Here is a 19,432-nt window from a genome sequence, read left to right as displayed (position 1 = left end):
TTCCCCACGGGGATGAATAAAGTTCATCTTAATCTTAATCTTAATCTTAATCAAATGGGAATGTGATGGGAATAATCGATTCACCAAACATTCAGTTGAAAAACGAGTTCTAGGTGGTACTTAGATGATTGGATTCTGTTTTCTGTAGTTTAAATGTTACATTTTATAGAAACGTGGACAAAGATCTGAGTTATCTTCCTTTAATGGAGGTTATATATAACTAAAAATCAGTCCCAGTACACGCACACGCACGCATGTGTGTGTATACGCACACACACATATATATCAAAGACCCTTGGCTTTGATCATTGGAAGTCCAAAAGGTCAACGTCCCTCCAGAAACCAGAACATCGCCAAAATTGAATCATCTGTTCCTTGGCCAATTTAATTTCATAAAATTCTGTTTATACATTTTCAATCAATATTGCAAACAATAAAGCAGGCAAACGGCTGTCCCGTAACCTCCTCCCTCCCTGATGAAAGGAGCAGGAGTGGTTTTCACCTTGACTCACCAAAGACGAGGTCTCTTCCTGACCTGAACACGACCCACAACCACCACAGCAGATTCAGCCCAGGCCAAGATTCCGTTTTCTGCCTTCCATTACAAATCGTTCCCTCCCCACTTAGCACTTTGCACTGCGAGGACTCATGTTCACATCTGTGGAGAGCGATCTACGCTCAGCAGAAGACTGTAAATAAACAAGAAAGCCCGTGCGCTGTAAGCAAGAAGCGGCCGTTGCTATAGCAACAGAAGAAATCTTAGTTTGGCTATTACACTTTTAACCTTTAAATGCAGACCTTCCCAAACCTTAATAAGTGCATATTATTTAATCTGGATGGCTGTTTTCTTATCAGAGACATCGCAGATCTCTGCACTCTATTTGAATTTGATGTCTTCATTTGCCCCTAAACGCCCTGATTTGATCCCGCCATACAGATCTGTGAAGCGAGCACACTCGACTGATGCCCCCGTGCAAATGTGTGAAGATCGTCAAAACAACCTTCCGGCCAAGTTGTTCATGAATAACTTGTGATGAAAATGCTGGAGCTAAGAACACACGTTAGTTTGATACAAAATGTAACATGTCTTTGGTCATTGAACCGAACACCCTAGCCTAGTAGCTAGTAGCTAGTAGCTAATGCATTCAGTTCCTGGACACTGAAAAAACGGTGCACGTTGCTTTTTGTGTGTGCATGTGAGGCAGCGGAAGGAGTAAAGGTTAGCTCTCCAGTGTGTACAGATGTGCAGCATTGTACCTTAGCTTCAAACCAGCTGAGGGAGAGGTTCTGAACCTTTGGACCTTGGTGTTATCGCTGAATGCTGCCTAAGGGGCATCAGAGAGTGTATGATAGGAGCCAGGTGGGGCTTTGACATTTATCCAACAAAAAAAACAACAATGCTGTAACCCCATCAGGTCCGTACGTGAGGCGAGCGCTAAGCCACGTTAGCTTGTATCAGATGAGCCGCTGACATTTTTTTTTCTCTCCCTCTCAGTCACTCTGTAAAAAAGTCAACTCCACATCCATTTACCTCTCAATGCATTTCCAATGAGCTGGGAGAGGTCGAAGAACCACGTCGCCGCGTTTGCAGCTTCTGTCCGGTTCAAACCGGCTTGTTTTTTTGTTTTTTTGGTTGGGCGTTTGTTTTCATCTTCCATCGGCTGTAACAGGAAATTACTTTCTATGTTTTCTGTCGAATATTCGGACTGTTAACTTGTAGAAGAGTTAAGCTAACACAGACCTGCTCTTCTTTAAATCTGTGTGTCCCGCATACATATTTAAAAGCTGTAATTGATCCAGTAATTATCCAGCTACCATGTAAATTGTTGCAGGGACAGACGTGGGACCGACACACGGAAAGTCCACCTTTCCATAAACGCGCGTGTCGCAATATCAAGGAAAAGTGCGTCATTTTTCATTGTCCTATTACTTCCTCATTTCCTTCCAGGCTTCTGCTGACACACAGACTTTGTTTCACAAAGCAACGACTGAATAATTTCCGCTGACTTCCTGGTGCACTGGACACCGGAGGCGAATTCACAAAAGCATAGATCTAAGACATTAATTCACATGATTTCATTAAAGATGTGTGATTGCATTAAGCCCATTTGCTACACAGTGGCTGTGGTGTGTAGACTGTGTACGCTGCCTTTGTTGTGTAATTTGATTCAGGGGATTTCCAAGCTTATTTCGTCACTTAATTAACTACAGAGGAGTATCAGTGGTGCGCCTTTTTTCTCTTTCAGTTTCAGTTTTGCTTATCTCTCGAGCGCAGAGGTGTGGAGTCATTTGGAGGTCTTTGGCATTCTATGAATATTAACACCTTTCCTCCTAATCTGGAGTCTTCTATTTCAATATTGATTGGAAGATGACAAAAAAAAGAAACATCCTCCCATTAAACATTTCTTCCAGACTCAACCTGACTTTCAGCACCTCCTAAACACTCCCTGTTCCTTGCAGGAATACTGTACTGCTACATTACCCCCTGTGCCAGGAATACAAAATCAGTCGGGTAGGAAGGGTGCTTAAAATGTGCTGATGTTGGTGTGGCCTCCACGTTGCTTCCTTTTATTTAGCCTTGTTATTTTTTTGTTCTGACTGAGTTGGAACACACAGTAATTCAGCTTTCAATCACATTATCTTAATGCGTTTGGAACTTTTTATTATTTATTATGTCACCTCCAGAAGTACTCGGATGACACAGTCATAGTCGGGTGTGTGGAGCATGGACAGGAGGATGAATACAGGGACCTTGTGGAGAGTTTTGTTAGGTGGTGCAGGGAGAACCTCCTGCAGCTCAACGTGACCAAGACAAAGGAGCCAAGATCCTGTGGGACTGCCAGATCCAGACTGACAAGATGGTGGTGGCCAACCAGCCTGACATCGTGGTGGTGGATAAACATCGGAAGACAGTGGTGGTGATAGCAACATAAGGAAGAAGGAACACGAGAAGCTGGAGAAGTACCAAGGGCTGAAGGAGGAGATGGAGAGAATGTGGGGCATGAAGGCAACAGTGGTCCCAGTGGTGATCGGGACACTAGGGGCCGTAACACCCAACCTGAGTAGATGGCTCCAACAGATACCAGGAACCACACCAGAGATCTCTGTCTAGAAGAGCGCAGTCCTAGAAACAGCTAAGATCCTGCACAGAACCTTCAGACTCCCAGGCCTCTGGTAGAGGACCCGAGTCTGAAGGAAGGAGGCACCGCCCAGGAGGGCGAGGAAGAGATTTATATATATATATATATATATATATATATGTATGCTTATAATATATGCCGTATATATGCTTATAATGTTCTAATCTTATTTGTATTTATTTATTCTGTTTCTATACTTTGTAAATACAAAACCTCAGTTATATTAATCCACGTTAGGCTGCTACTACAATTCAATTTCCCGACAGGGATGAATAAAGTACATATTGAATCTTGAATTCAGTCATTTCGGGATAACTAACTTTTTCCTTTGTTGTTGTTGTTTTTGCACATATATAGATATATCGCCTTGGTGGCACCACGTGGCCCTGAACTGTGTTCACAGATCTGCTAACTATGATATGGAGACTTTATCAAGTCCAGCTCTAGATGCCGCTAAGCAAGGAGGAGGAAAAGGGGGATCAAATGATGCTCAAGGTTCATTTTGGAATAGAGATCCAAAAACAAATGAAGAAATATACCAGGTGATTGTGACCAGGAGGCCGAGCGTGTTGGACCAGGTCTGAATAAGCTCGTATGCAAAGGTTGTGCAATGCAATGCTAAGACCATGCCAAAGTGCAAACAAAAGCATTCCACACTCTTTTATTTCCCCCGGGGGTTCGCGGTAGAACGTCAGAACGTTGTGTCAGTGATATTCCTAGTCCTCCCAACCCTCACCATAACCCACTAATTAAGGATAATTAGGGACAGGTGGAGGTATTGGGCTCTTTCATCGAGTATTAGATTCAGCTGATTATGAAGAACCAGCACGTTAGCATCTCAGTGCAGAACTATCCCCACTGGGCTAATTGGGTCTTGAAAGATCCCACTCCTATTTGTTTAGCCTTGATTAAACCTGGGATAAAGGCTTCAATTAAGACCAAAGCCGTAATGATCTAGTCTCAAATGCCAGGCGGGCAGCACCACCGGCCTCTCGCTGAAAGGTCAGAGCAGCTATCACGCAGCTCGTCTCGCAGCATCCGAGCGTGGCTGAGAGGGAGATAGAGAGCGGCCTTGTTGAACACCGAGTATCATAAATACTTAATTGCAAACTCTCCTCTCAGGGCCGTCTGGGGAAAAGGCAACAAAGGCAGTCATTTAACGGCGCCTAAATCAGATATTTATTCACTCTGTGTTTCTATCACAGAGCGCCTCAGGGCTACTACCACGCTAATGCCTGATCAACATGCTAACGATAACAAAGCTGCGTGCGCGCCCATCAGTGTGTGTGTCGAGGAAGCGTGCACTTCCTTCCCCCCCCCCATCTCATTTACCTGTAGGACAATCCACGGGAGCGGGGACACGAATTGCTCGCTATTGACAAACCAGCCGCGGACGACGGCTGCATCCGCGGCGCGTTAAAAACGACTCCTCGCTCTGATTGTTTCATCATTTCCTTTGCAGATAACGTGGCGTGATGAATGCCGGATTTTATAGTCATCCGTACGTTATTTTCAGGTGGCAAGGACAAGGAGCGGGGAGCAGAGATAATTTGTTTATCTGCTTTCAGACTTTTTGTCTGAGGTAATAATGGGGTTAGCGACAGCCTGTGTGTGTGTGTGTGTGGCTTCAGACACACAGGAGAGCGATTGGGCCACACAGGAAGTGTGCTTTTCATCTCTTATTTCTCCAGGTTGCATCAGTGCTGCTTGTCACCGACAGATCCGTCCTCAGTGTCAAAACGTCGGGCCAAAATGTCGTGTTTTTCCGGTTTTTTTCCCCTTCTTCAAATCTTTGTTTCACATAAACATCGTTGCCATATAGCGGCAACTGTCAATTAGACACATTTCTGACATGGCGCGCACCCACAAAGCCGGCTCCTTTGCTTCCCCCGTGGCACAGATTGCCTTGGCAAAACCTTGTTCCACTCCTAATTGTCAGTGGGAGTGTGTGGAACAGCTCCTGCAGTGAGCTCTGCCCCACATCCCACCTGCCTTTGGATCATCACTCAGTTGAGCTTCATCTCCAGGCAGCTGCCGACTAACATATCAATCACACGCTGACCGTGATGATGAGAAAACACATGATGGGTTTTTCCCAGATTATGACACATTTCCGCAGGAGAAAATCCTCGTGCCGTGGTCCAGTAGTAGTATTTTAGCCAAGCTACTTCCTGTCTTTTACTACTTGCCTCTGATCCCATTGAAGCTCTCAGCTCTCGTTTTAATTGCTCAGTTTAATTACTCTCCTCTCCCCTCCCCTCCCCTCCCCTCCCCTCCCCTCCCCTCCTCTCCTCTCCTCTCCTCTCCTCTCCTCTCCTCTCCTCTCCTCTCTACCCACCCCCCCATCAGCAGGAGGGTCCCCCTACATGAGCCTGGTCCTGCTCCAGGTTTCTTCCTGTTGAAGGGGAGTTTTTCCTTGCCACTGTTGCTTGTCAGGGATCAGGCCCTGGGATTCTGGAAAGCGCCTTGATGCAATTTTGATTGTATAAGACGCTCTATAAATAAAGATTGATTGATTGATTGATTGTATTTGCGTCTATTCCGTCCTCCCCATTTGAGCCTGGTTCTGCTCAAGGTTTCTTCCTGTTAAGGGCAGTTTTTCCTCGCCTTTCCTTTCCTTTTTCTTAAATGAGCTTGCGAAGTTTCAAGGGTTGATACACTGAAACCACCACAGCGAACGAAGAGCTGGCAAATTGATTGCCAATCTTTCCACGGTTGCCAATCAAACCAGCTCAAGAGTCGCCGACAAACATCCGTGTTTATTTTGCCGTGACTGCAGCTCCAATCTGGCACGCCGTCTTCGGTTCCTGGTGGCGAACCCCGCCCATCTGCTACTCCGAGCGCTCGACGACAAATGCCACAGTTATTTTGCAAACACCATTTAACCCGGCTCTGATTCTTACTTCCTCAGCAGTGAAAAACAGATGATTTGGTTTGTGCATCAGGGAAGGAGCACCGAGGCATATTCCATCCAGATTGAAGTATTTGTCATCATGCTCTCACGCATGAGCCTCTCTCTCTCTCTTTTACTCTTTCTCTGACAAATGTGTGCCAAACGGAGGCTTCACAAGAGGCTCCGTGCGACTCGCCATCTTAAGATTTATTTTTTTCCATTACCTGGCGCCCTACGTGTCCAAAGGTGGTGATTGATAAGTTTCTGGCCGAGGGTACAGTAGAGATGAAGAATTATTCACACTTACAGTTTGGCTCTTTGAGTGATTATGCAGGAAACTCAAAGCCAGGCAGCTCACAGCCGACACTTTCTCCTTCCCAAATCATCAAACACAGGAGCTTGATTCGGATTCATGAGCCAGCGCCGCGGCTAATGTTGGGCTATCAAACGTTCATCATTTTACTTGGGTTAAATTGGCGGGCATGACACATTCGGCAGCACTCTGGTGGCAGCGCTAACGGCGGAACCTTGAAGGACCGGTATTTCCAGCATAAAAACGGAGACCAGAGCCGCGCTAATGTTGTTGTCTGGAACTTTGTCAAACCTCCAACACAGAAATGAAAGAACAAGGGAAAGGAGCGCGTGAAATGAGGTATTGATACTGTTGCACGAGGAGTGCCACGCAGACGCTAGCGGTGCAGAGCTGTAAAGGCCATCTGAGAAACAGGAATTACAGCGTTAATCAAGTTAAACCAGCCATGGGATGAAGAAACTAACTCCGCTCCGACCTTTTGTCACATCTCGCAATTAGCAATTTACAGTCATGTGGCAATTACAGGGGAATAAAATGCGCTTTGCACATCTATGAGATGCAGGATCGTCGTGACGACAACCCCGATTCCTCATTTTTCGAAGGTTGCTGCGCCGGCAAATTGAATTTCTTTCTAGTGAAAACGATGCCAGGAGAAGATCCCTGCTCCTGTGTCTTGTTCCGGGATACAGTTTAAGTGGGGAGGTCAGACACCCACAGTTACACCACAGCGACAATAGAGCAGTTAATTACTGCCTAATTAAGTGTTTGTGTGTCTGCGAGGGTGACGGAGACTATTGGGATTAGCAAGTGCGCGGCCCCTGTTTTGTTTCCCAGCACTGGTACATTTTCATACCTCGAAGCGAAAACGAAAACGCAGTTTGTGTTCCGCCCGTTTTGCCGGAGCGTGCGCCGATAATGGGACGAACACCGTTGCCTCTCTGGCAACGCAGCCGCCCGCTTGTGTGCATAAAACCGCTCCTCCGTGCAGCGACGACTGGGGCTTTTAAACGTGACGGATGTAGGTGTTAAGATCAGCCCATCTGAGGGCGCGGCGCTGCTCACTTCCTCTGATCATTCTGTTCCAGCCACTGGGACTAATAAGGAAGCACAGCGCCTTGATGTTTGGCCCTCTGGCATTTGAGGTTTACTTGTGGGCGGTGTGGGAAGACACACATGCATATCTATACACACATATACATGTATTAAGCAAATTGCGCGTATCCGCTTTCTCTCTCCTTGTCGCTCACAGTCGCACAAAGCCGCGGCGTTAAAGAGGTACCGAGATGTTTGAGCATTTATAGCAGGCTCGCAACAAATACAGGGCCCATAATTGACCTGTGCTAAAAGCAGTATTTCAGCAAGCGGCTAAGCGGCTAGCAGCCGCCTCCTCTGCTCCGACCTCCTCTCCTCTCTAAGTAAATAATGCTAATGCAGAACTTATTTATTATCCCACGGTTCATGTCCTGATGCAGCACTGTCTTTGGCGAGCCAGAGCTTTTTTAGAGAGTTTTTTTGAAGAAGAGTAACAAAAATCCTTTCCAAGGGTAAGAATACAACAAAAGTGGCATTTTTCAGTCATTTTCATTCACTTTGGGAAGGATTCTTGCGCGGCTGAAGCTAAATTTTTGCACAACAGTAACTCCATTAACATGTCAATGTTATTTTTTCATGGCCTGCTAACACGTGGGTATGTGGTGGTAACTTTAAGTTCAGCCCAAAGGTACATTCAGTCCATTCAGAGGCCAAAGGCCTTCAATGGATGCTATTAATCAGAGCTCATTAGCTTATTTTGTTTAAGCTCGCACATTCCATTTTTCATCTTCCACTTATCTTCCTGTACCTCCTCAAATACTCCTTCTCACCTCAGCTGCTTCTCCATTAGTGTTTCCTCCTCTCTTTCCTCCGTGCCACCCATGCTTTTCCACACCTGCCACCAGCTTTCTCTCATCCCTAAGTGCTGCTGCTTTCCCCTCTCTATCCTCCCAGTCGGCTTCCCACTGCTGTCTCCATGGTTTAGTTATGGTCACCATGGCAACTGTCTGCAAATGGTGGGTGGCTCAGAGCACTGCATTGGGTGGGTGGGAGTTTTAGGAAGGGGTACGGAGGTAAGGGGAAGCTTCTGTGTCTATACGTCGCTGTGTTGAGGCAGCAAATTATGAAATATCCCTGAATGTTCTATGTTCTCTTTCTCTCACTCAGAAACGTGTACGGACAGTTGGTTTAGGTTACCTCTACAGCCAACGCTCATGCTCCATCTACTACAAATGCACTAATGTCAATTCTCTCCCTCACACACACACACGCAGGCTAACACAACACAAAAACACTCTTGTGCACTTAACAGGCACAAAGAAGCTCTCAGTGCAAGAGCATTACAGTTGAGAGGCTTAGCAATGGAAACGGGGTTTTACGAAGACCTGTTGAGTCAAACACAAAGAGAGCAAACTAATGCGAAATTGGCATAAATGTGGAAGGAAATGCAACATGCGAAAGCTTCAACTTTAGCTGCACTGAATTATGGGGCCGGATTAAAGCAACGTGAGTGGGAAGTGCCAAATATCCGCACCTCGGAAAAGACAGAAAGAACAAAATGCTATTGTTCTGTTTCCCTGCGATTTTATCTCGTATCGCGTCTTCTGTTTTTTGGTTTGGACAATCTGGAAAACCTGTGCGAGTGACCGCAGTCGGTAACAAGTAAAAGGAGGCGGCGAGAGCCAGAGAAACTCACCGTTATTGCAGGTACAGCATGTGACACTTTTAAACCCCTCGTAGACACAGTGAGTGCAAAGATGGTGAGGGTGATGGAACCCTGTTGCTCCAAAGCTAAAGCTAGTTGCTCATTGTTGAGGTCTACATGTTAAGGGGCTCATTCTCCATACGAATAATGACAACAATGTTCCTTCAAGAGCCTTTTTGACATCGTTGATCGTGACTTGACATTAGCCGTGGACGCGTCATCGGTAATCGTTTCCCTGGGATCCCGAGTTAACTGGGCTGTTAGCCACCAGCACTTCAGACCCCTTTTATAACCCACACTTCTCTCTATTTCTGTATCTGGTCCACCCAGGTTACTTCAGAAGACGGCGAAGGCGATTAGAAATGCACGAGTCTCCGAGCAGCGTTTGTTTACATTGTTTAAAAAAACAATTCCATCCTTTGAATTAGAAAATCTTGAACTTTTGCTACCTTCCCTCTACCTGTCAACATTTAGCTTAATTTGGAAACTAGCCTTTAATGCAACCACGCGTGATGGGAATGAAGAAGTTGGAGGTTGACACCGTTGGGATGCAAATTAGAAAAAGAAATTGCAGTTATTTTTCAAGGGTGATGTTAAACCTTTAGCAGTTTTACGGTGTTTAACAATGTAGCTATAAGAGGCAGATCTCCACATTTTGGCTGACGTTTAATAAAACAAAATGGCAGCTGTTCTGTTCCACAATTTCCTTATTTGTTATCAAAGGGGAAGGGGAAGGGGGACACCACACCGCCGAGGAGTTAGCTTGGGGTTCAGCATCTGTGGGGATGAGGCGGCCGACACGGGAGAAACACTCCACAGAACATGCAAAGCTGAGACTTTTCCTTGTGACCGTTACACAGTGGCGTGTCTACTGCAGTCGTGTAGGCGTGCATGTGTGTATGTGTGTAAACTGTTAGCTTAAGCACTCGCCTGCAGGTGTATCCGCAGGGCTATAAAAGGGTTTTGCAGCTGTGTAGTTGACACTTGCCTAAATCTTGAGCCTTTGAATAAATACCATGTGTACATCAGACTCTTTTCTGACAACTGTCACCACAATAGTGCTCCCCGGTTGTTTCCGGGTTTATTGTGTATTTATTAATTTATTTTGCTGTAGCTTTGTTTCCCAGCCCTTATCTGTGTGTGCACGCATGTGTGTGTGTGCGTGTGTGTGTGTTGGTGTGTGAGAAAAAGAGAGAGGGGATAGGGAATGAGCAGTCTGTCATGCCTGAGAGGGAGCCAAAGCCTGTTTAAATTGCCTTCTGGCTTCCAAGCCTCTCATCTGCAAACTGGCATCTCTTGTTCTCCCCTTCCTCTCTTTCCTTTTTCTCCCCCCCCCCCCCCCCCCCCCCCCCCCCAATGTCTGCCCCTGCCTCTCCACCTATTTTGTGCATGGGCCTCTCCTCTGTCCACCCCCGTCTCTGCTGTCTCCACTGTCACTTTTCCACTGTCATGCACCTCCGAGAACAAGAACGGCATCTATCATCCCGCACATTCACACGTTCACACGCCGACACGCAGATAATGGCGAATCGCACGACGCGCGTGGCGCTTTAGCCGCATTTTCATCTTGACATGGCAAAAAGCTAAGAGAGGTTGAGTCATTCCGCACTGTTGGGGAGATAAAAAAGGGAAAATCTCAACATTTTCCACCGTAGGGTTTAAAATAAACCCCAATTTCTATGTGATATCAAAAGCTCGCTAATTGGATGAAATTGTTCTCTTCAACCGCTAGCAGCACACGCGGCTAAAGCCGAGGCCTGATTCGCGACGTCACTGTTAGCATGGTTTCCTTGTTCCTTTCCCACAGGTTGCCATGGTTTCAGTTTTAGGCTCCTGGTGCATCGTGCATCAAGCATCAGCCAGCAATCACCTTTGTCATCACTCGATGTCAGAGCGGCTTCTCGCTGCGTTCTCAGCTGCTTTAGCCGCTCCACGATTTGGCAGGAAACTTGAAACCGCAGGTGCGTCTGGATCAAAGCGCATCAAATATATTTTTGGAGATAATCTGGAAGTCTTTAACATGGAAGACAAAGATGTCGGACCCACGACATCAACAGCTGCGCAAGCAATAATTTCAAACTAATTGTGTTTATCTTTGTTTGAAATGATTCCTTTCATCAGTTCTTGACCATATAAGGATAGAATTTATTGATCCCACATCTGGGAAATTCAAGTAATATATATATTATATCAGGAAACAGCAAAGCAGCGTTTAATTCCCATCTGAAACAACTAAAGTTAATGGCCCGTACGGGGATCGAACCCGCGACCTTGGCGTTATTAGCACCACGCTCTAACCAGCTGAGCTAACCGGCCACAGGTGAAACTGGGAGGGGAGATGGGCTGGGACACCTGTAGATGCCTCACCTCACCTGTACGAGGCGCCTGTGTCTCTTCTCGAACCCTTCTCATCATTGAGTCATGTGACTGTTTAAAACCTCTTCAGTGGCTGAGATGTGGGTTGAAGCAGCGTGTTTGTTTTTTTTTCCAGTGCAATATTAGGTAGCAAAGTTAGAGCGATGCTCCAGTCTGTCCATTCGTTTCCAACACAATCCTGGAGTGACAGAGGTAATTACAAATTAAGCCAAGTTTTAATTACTCTGCAAAGCGACACGGCGCCGCTGAAAACAGGAGGCTTTTCGTCCCTCTGCTGACGTATCATCAATCTCCATTCATCACAAATAAACTTTTGAACAGGATTTACTGTCCCCTAGTGTGTGTGTGTGCACGCGTGTGTGTATGTGTGTGTGTGTGTTAGTGCATGCACATACAAGTCTGTTGATAGACCACTAATAACCCCCATTTGTTTGTCCTTCAGAGTAATGGCCCCCATAAATCAAATCATATTCTCTTAAGAGATTTGCCACTGGGCCCCATCTCTCCCTCTCAGTTAGCCTTGTGCCCCCCCTCCTGCTCCCCCACGCTCTCCTGCCTCGCTCCTCTCATAAGAATCCTCCAACGTCTTTTCTTTCCTTCTTCCTCGCACTCCTCGGTCCTCCGTTGATGTCCAAGGTCTGTGATGAGGCGCACTTGATCGAACCTTGTTACTCACAAGGCCCCTTTTTTATTTGCCGTCTTGAGCGTTCCAAGCGCCCGTTTGTTCTCGCTCCTCATCGATTATCACATTAGCGGCTTGTGATGCCTGAGCAGCCTCTGCTTTGTGTGAAGGTTGCCACTGGATGGTGGCGCCGTTCAAGGTGAAAAGACCGCGTGTCAAAGCCAGCGATTCCATTGTTGGAGAACCGGTGGCCAAAGAAAGCGCAGGAGCGCGAGGAAGGGCGCTCAAGGATATCCTTGGAAACTTTGGAAACTAAGCTGTTTAAAGACTCCAGGTTTATCACAAAGTTTTGTTCCTTTTGTGATCTTTCCTTCCAACTCATCTATCTGGCACCTTTTTCCTGAGAGCGAGCTAATGCTGACCTCACCACAATGACCGCTCGGAGTCCTATTATCCACCAATCACAACGGAAAGCTCATATATGCGAATATTTATTCATATAGTTATTTTCATAGAGGCCTTGTTTTTTTGAATTGAGACACAAAAAGCTTCCGCGACATATTAGATGCTAACCATTAAGCTGAATTCATGTTCCGCTGTGCTCAAACCTCGAGCGTAACTTATGCAGACAGCGTCCGCAGTTAGCATTTATGCTCATATGTTAGTGAATTTATGCTACTCTGCGTTTACTTTATGCACTCAGTGACATCCAGTGAATAATTTTGGGTTTTCCCGTCCATGAATTTGCATCTGACTGACAGTCTTTGTAATTCTTTGATGAAGAGGCATGCAAATGTTTGTATTTAGATGGAAAATTATTCCTTTGATTTCTCCCAAAAGGAGCAGAAAATGCAATAAAACTGTCAAAGAGGAACAAACTGTATAGTCACAGCTGTGGCTCGAACCGAAGGTTAACCTTCAAACTTGGCTAAAAGTGCACATCATATACTTATGAGAGGTTTCAGCTGAAGCACGTCAGAAGCAAAAATCAGAAGAAGGTCCAAAATAGTTCTCCGAACTGTGGACTAAGTCCCTACGAACCATTTACCCCCGCACTGTTGCGCAACAATGGGTCACCCTTCCTAACAACTGCCCAGTCTGGCTGAAACTCTCAATCAGAACATCTGTATTCATGTCCCAGTGAAGGATTCACTCTCAGGGTTCTGCTTACTGGATCGGCCCTTATTATTTGTGATTAGGGTCCCGTTTGTCCAGGTTAAAACACCCCAGAGTCTTGGGGCAATTGTGAGGGCACCTCTGGTGCAGATCACACGGGCCGGCTCTGGTTTACCGAACAACAAAGCCGCAGTGGACCCTGGTGCGGTTCGCTCCCTGTGTGAGTCGGACTATTCAGGAAACCAAAAGAACCAAAGGGAGGAAGAGATACGGAGAGCAGTGCATTCTGGGTAGGAAAACTCCAAAGAACTCCAGTGTTTTGTATCAGAAGTGTGGAGCTTAAGACATGCTCAGAGGACCGTTGCTTGTTTTTGTGGTCACCAGGCTGGATGGATTCATACCGAGTTTTAGTATCATAATTCTTGTATCTTTAATCCTTTTAAAATATTTAATCGACAGGATTTTGAGAAGAAAGGAAGAAATCTACACACACCATGATATCTGTTTCTAGAGAAATGTTATCCAGTAGTCTTTTCAGTCAGTCAGGAAATAAATTCTTGCCGCGCGCTTAATGTGCCTTTTTTTTTAAAGGTGTTTTTGGTTGGTAATTTTGGATAATGGAGCAGCTTTGTTTTATAATTGAATTTTCACTCCCTAATTCTGTCTCCCACCTTCAGTCCTATAAATTTGTTCAAAAAATGAATGTCATGACTCAGGCTTTTTAGGATGCTTCTTATCTATTGAACTGCAACCACACACACACACACACACACACACAGATAAGCACAGTTCCAGTTCAACCACTGCATACTGAGTATCTTATAGACTTCAAAGTGGGACAACCCACAGAATCTCTTAGGCAGTCATTCTCCCTGATTACAGTCTCAGTATCTTAATAAGTAATGTTTACTGCACCTGAACATGCACACACACACACACACACACTGTCCATGTGATTTTCCTCTACCTGCTTTTTCAGGCTACTAATTGATATGTTGTTTTATGCAATCAATACATTGCACTGGCTTTCAGGAGTGTGAGGACCTTTAAAGTAACAGTGCAGAACAGGTGAGGAATAAGAGCAGAAATGAATCTTGTGTTTTGAGTTCAGGAGTCCTGCTGTCAATCATCACCAACGTCAGCGTCGTGAGTTCTTCAGAACATGAATATTCATGGCCGTTGCTATAAATAATTCAGTGTCAATTTAAAAGTAAAAAGCCTGATATTCTGCTTCATTAGGACTGTGGAATCATCATCTGCTTCATCTGGAGTCACCTTCCATCCATCCATCCATCCATCCATCCATGTATCCATCCATCCATCCATCCATCTGTGTATCCATCCATCCATCCATCCATCCATCCATCCATCCATGTATCCATCCATCCATCCATCCATCCATGTATCATCCATCCATCCATGTATCCATCCACCCATCTATGTATCCATCCATCCATCCATCCATCCATCCATCTATCCATGGGTTCTGGGTGACGCTCGTCCTGCTTCTCCAGGCTCATTTCTCCGGACCACTTGGACCAAGCTAGGCCTTACAGCATACTTCAAAGCCTTTTGGATCGTATAAACACGTGTCACGAGTAGTTCTTTGATGATACGCGGAAGTGAAAGAGGTGAAGTAAGAGAACCTGATAGGAAACAGATGTTCTGTGTCCAACTATCAATGCACCTACACTTTGCTGCTACCTGCGGGTATTTGGGTAATCAACTACATCATAAAGTACAGCTGGAAACAAATATAATCAGCAGACAAAGACCAGCTCCTTCCAAGTGAAGCTGAGGTCTTTAAACATCTGCTGGGATCTGCTTAATTTGACCTGACAGCCATCAGAAACGTCCAGTTTTGGGGGGCATCATCACGAAAGAGCTGAAAACATAGAAACTAACAGTTTCAGTGTGTATCCTTCAACATCTGTGGCAGGGAAGAGGAACGTCAGGAACACATCTAGAAATTGGACCCAATTTCAAAAGCAGAAGTGGAGTTCTAATTTAGAATATCTTGTCGTTCAAAGCCATTTTAATAATATAAGATGAAAATCCCCAATTACAGTCAGCAAGAAGAGTCCAACTTCTGTACATGAGAGATGAAGGACAAGTGAGACAAAGGTGACAGAGAGACACAGAAGACCATAAACAGGATGGAGTTCCCAAAAGATCAAAGAAAGCAGCAGGAAATTGCATCAATCCCTGAAAATCACCAAATCGTGGAGCAATGAGGCAACGTGCTGACAGCGACCTGCTCCAACAACTGTTCCAAACCCAAAGATTCAGTATTTCCTTCAAATGGGATTTTTTTTTTTTAGCATAAAAATAGACGCCAGCATGATTGGATGTTTTTTATTTCGCTTTGATAACTGCCCCTTCTCCTCAAGAGCACTCTGACTCACACAAGCATATTATCCAACCTTAGATTGAATTCCTGACTCATTAAAGAGGCATTTCGTGACTTCAAGGTGTAGAGAGACAATATGAGCACTTGATATTGTCCTTGTTGGGTTTGTTTGATGCTTCCTTTTAAAATAGCAGAAACTGGAACTGCATCAACAAACTGTGTCCTGTTCACCTCAATATCAAACATCTTAAGATCAATTACCGCGGGAATGTGTACAGTCCCGGCTTCCGGGTGTCTCTCGGGAAACCTTAAAAAAAAAAAACACCGGGAAGAGTTTGTGGAGCAAAATCAAATAAAAAAGAAAAAAAAAAGCACATTGTTTGAAGTCGCCGCTGCAGACTGTCGCCGTAGCTAAATGGGTCATGTCTCAGTATTTCCTAAAGTTTCAAATTATTGCATAGCCTTGCCTTGTTGAACTCTCTCTTAATTTAAGGCCTGGGCAAATGAAAATAAGGAGGAAAATCGTCTTTTTTCCCCACTATTTGTCCTTTATTTCACTTTGTGCCTTCCCAGCCTTGAAATCGGCGTGTTGATCAGATGGCCATTCCAAGCTTTGATCCAGACTGAAATAATGCAACTTTATTTTAAACTTGGAGTCCAACATGTTCCCTCCATGGCTGCATCCTTCAGTTGCATCACAAGATATTTTTGAATCTGAGCCAAATAAAGTGACTGATTGTAATTGAACCATAATGTCTGATCATCATCGCCTTTGCTGATGGCTCTCAATCATCACGCGATCTTCAGGCGCACAAACAGGATTTAAATGTGTTTCCATGCCTCCACCATGCTGTGCAGACATTTGTGACGTTATTTAAGCCTTTGGCTGTATGTAATGATGATGTCTCCCCTCTGTGATATGGCCATTTATCCACCGGTGGGGTTGGATTTAAGAGAACAGAAACTTAAAAAGCCACATGATAAAATTGAAACCACACCTTGGTCAACGCGTGCCGCTGCTCCGACCTTCACAACATGTATTTTTTAAGGCCATTTGGTGCTAATGTTTACTTAAATGAGCTTTAGCAAAGGGTTAGCAGCTGTTGCTAACAGCTAGTCTTCCACCTCCTCCACCTTTTTTCTCCCTCCGTTGTTTCCTGGCATCAGCACCATCACCATAATACACACATAACATCTGAACCATCAAATATTTATATCGTATTACCGCACGTGGGACTGAAAAGAGCCAACTGGGCTGCACATCTTCATGGGAAGCACGTGTCATGCTACAACAAGATGTAAGGAAACATCACAGCTCATTGTACATGCGTGCTTTGACAGCCTGTGAATCACATGCAGGGAATATCCGCCGAACGTTCTGGGAATTTTAAACCAAAGGGATGAAACGGCGAGAGGAAGCAGCAAGGTAAGGTGGTGTGTGGAAGTGACAGTGGGTTTAGGAATCCAGGTTTAATGGAACCACATTATTCAAATGTCCTCCAGGGCAATTCCAGCTGTTCATCCCGGGCGCTGCTGCCACACTGTAATTTTCAATTTCTTTTTCCTGCTCTTATTCTCCCTCTCCATTGCCCCGGCTCTCATTTGCCCTCTTGAAACCTCCTGTATTTTTAAAAAGTAGCTCTGACTTACCCCCTTCCCCTCCTCCCTTATTCTCTGCCTTCCCTGTAATCCCATCCACAGGCGTTGAGTGACAAACCTAATTGGAGCGCAGAGAGGGTCCGGCGGGAAACCAAACATGAAGCAAAAGAGACTCTCACTTCTATAAAGCAGCATGCAAGAGATGGTGGGAGGGAGGGAGGCAGTGACGGCCAGTCAAACACAGACAAAGTGAAAAATCTGTTGGTGTGTGTGTGTCTGTGTGTGTGTGTGAGAGAGAGAGACCAAGAGGTGGGGCGAGGGCTACCTTGTTTATGGCTGAAATGTCAGGTTTCTGTCTCTCCCTGTGGAATCCATCTGTCATTCTGATTAAAGATTTGTTCTTATGCTGTGTCACATTGCAGATTTTTCTGAATGCTGCTGTGCACCCTGCTGTTATTCCAGTCAAATGAAGCTATTTCAACAATACTGGAACTACATTCGTTTGGTTTGACTCTGCTGGGTGGGTCATTGGCAGCATTTTCCATCACATCTTCATAAACTAATAGTTCAGCGCATTTATTTAAACTGTTTAAAGGTTTACACATGATTTCCAGCAGTGCTTGTTGTGTTTGATAGCTCAGGACCTGATTGTAGAAGTTTAACACACAGACGCTGCCTTTTCAAGTCTTAAAATCAGTGTGTTTGATTTATCTTCTTTATATTTCATACCCTCTAATTTGTGTTTACTGACTTCAAAGAGAATAAAATGATCAAATATACCGGTTCACCGTCCCACTCGTTCCACGGGAGCTTCCTGAGACAGTCGACATCCACCGTACGGCCACGCCAACAGGCTTGTGGTTCACAGCCCTTCTTCCAGGCCAGGTCATTGAAACTGGTCTTGCCGAGGCGACACCGCATCATAGAGGTTATGGGTTTGATGCCAACGTCGTCCCCGTGGTGCTCTGGTTTAATCCACCATCAAGGTTTGGTTGGACTGAGGACTCACCCCCTGTCTGACCTCTTAAATGTTATTAAATAACGGCAATCCAAGCAAAGCTTTGCTTCCTGTTCTTTTGCTCGCTCAGACAAAAATGTGACCATTCCTCTCAGCTGCAGCCATTAACAAGATTTTTTTTACATTTCGTTAAGCCTCCCTGGGAGTGCTCTGTCAATCTCATTACAGGTCAGAGTGAACCCCGCGCCAGACACTTGCTAGCAATTGTGAGCGAGGTACGAAGTTTCGGTCTGAATCACCGTCAGATGTGAAACGCACTAATTGGCCGGCAAACACGGTGAGGTGTGAAAGAAAAGATGAAAATGCCATAATTACATGGCTGATTCAGTTGCTCCTATTAGATATAATTTAGATAATAATCCGAGTCTGAGTTGGTTGACGACTAATGACCACTACTGCGAAGCCACAACCGCGTTTCATTTTCGGCAGAATTAGCACAGTTCTTATCTTTGATTGGATTTTTTGGGCTGTCCGTGCTGCTCTTTCATTACACATTCATAAGAAGAAAGCGCTCGTCATGTTTATGAGAAATGGCCTACAACAAGGCAACAATTAGGGAAGTCGTGAGGATCTATTTGAAGTCAGGTCCACGCACCATGTCGGCCTTAGGTGTAGTCACATCATTAAAACTGGCATCAGGGGCAAATATTTGCCATTCTCTTCCACAGCACAACGCTCTCCAAACCCTCAGAAATACCCCACCCCCCCGGGGCAGAGGCCGAGTCACTGAAGTCCCAGCAAAGCAGGCCACTGAAACATTGCACACCGAGGCAGCCTGACAACAGAGAAGGGGGGCTTAAGCCAGCTAAAGTTGTTGAAAGATGAATGAAAACAGCCGTCGAATGATGTTTAATGAAATAATTAGCTGTCAAAAGGCAGGCCATGAAAGCGGTGCAAAATCTATCACAAGGAAGGGTAAAATCTCCTGGTTTATACTTAATCCGGCCTTTCAGGGACTTTCAGGATACTGGGTGGTTATTTATTTTCTTTGACCAGATTAATTGACAGGCTTGTGAAAGAGTTGACTGAAAAGCCACGACCCAACAGGCCAAATCTGTAGCTTAGAGACGCGGCCTGCAGCAGAACCAATGTTGGACTGAACCTCTACACGCTGCCGATTTTGTGGAGTTCCTCATACTTTTTGTGAGTGTGAAGGTTAATTGTGATGTCAAGCTTCCTTCAGTGTGGTTCGTGGACTACAGCAAAGCTTCAGGGAACGCCATTTCATATATTCTCATTCAATACTGAAGTATTAGCAGGTCCTCTGA

The 19,432-nt window shown here is 45.2% G+C and overlaps 1 non-coding gene across 1 annotated transcript; it reads right to left on the bottom strand.

Moving 5' to 3' along the window:
* Positions 1–11,325: 11,325 nt before the first annotated feature.
* On the bottom strand, positions 11,326–11,399 carry trnai-aau (transfer RNA isoleucine (anticodon AAU)). Its single transcript has one exon. It is a non-coding gene; the product is annotated as a tRNA-Ile (tRNA).
* Between the last annotated feature and the right edge of the window lie 8,033 nt (positions 11,400–19,432).

This window comes from Takifugu rubripes, chromosome 17, assembly GCF_901000725.2.
Source record: "Takifugu rubripes chromosome 17, fTakRub1.2, whole genome shotgun sequence".
NCBI classification, from domain to species: domain Eukaryota; kingdom Metazoa; phylum Chordata; class Actinopteri; order Tetraodontiformes; family Tetraodontidae; genus Takifugu; species Takifugu rubripes.
Note: the sequence above shows the minus strand (reverse complement) of the source record. Positions and strands in the feature narration are given on the sequence as shown.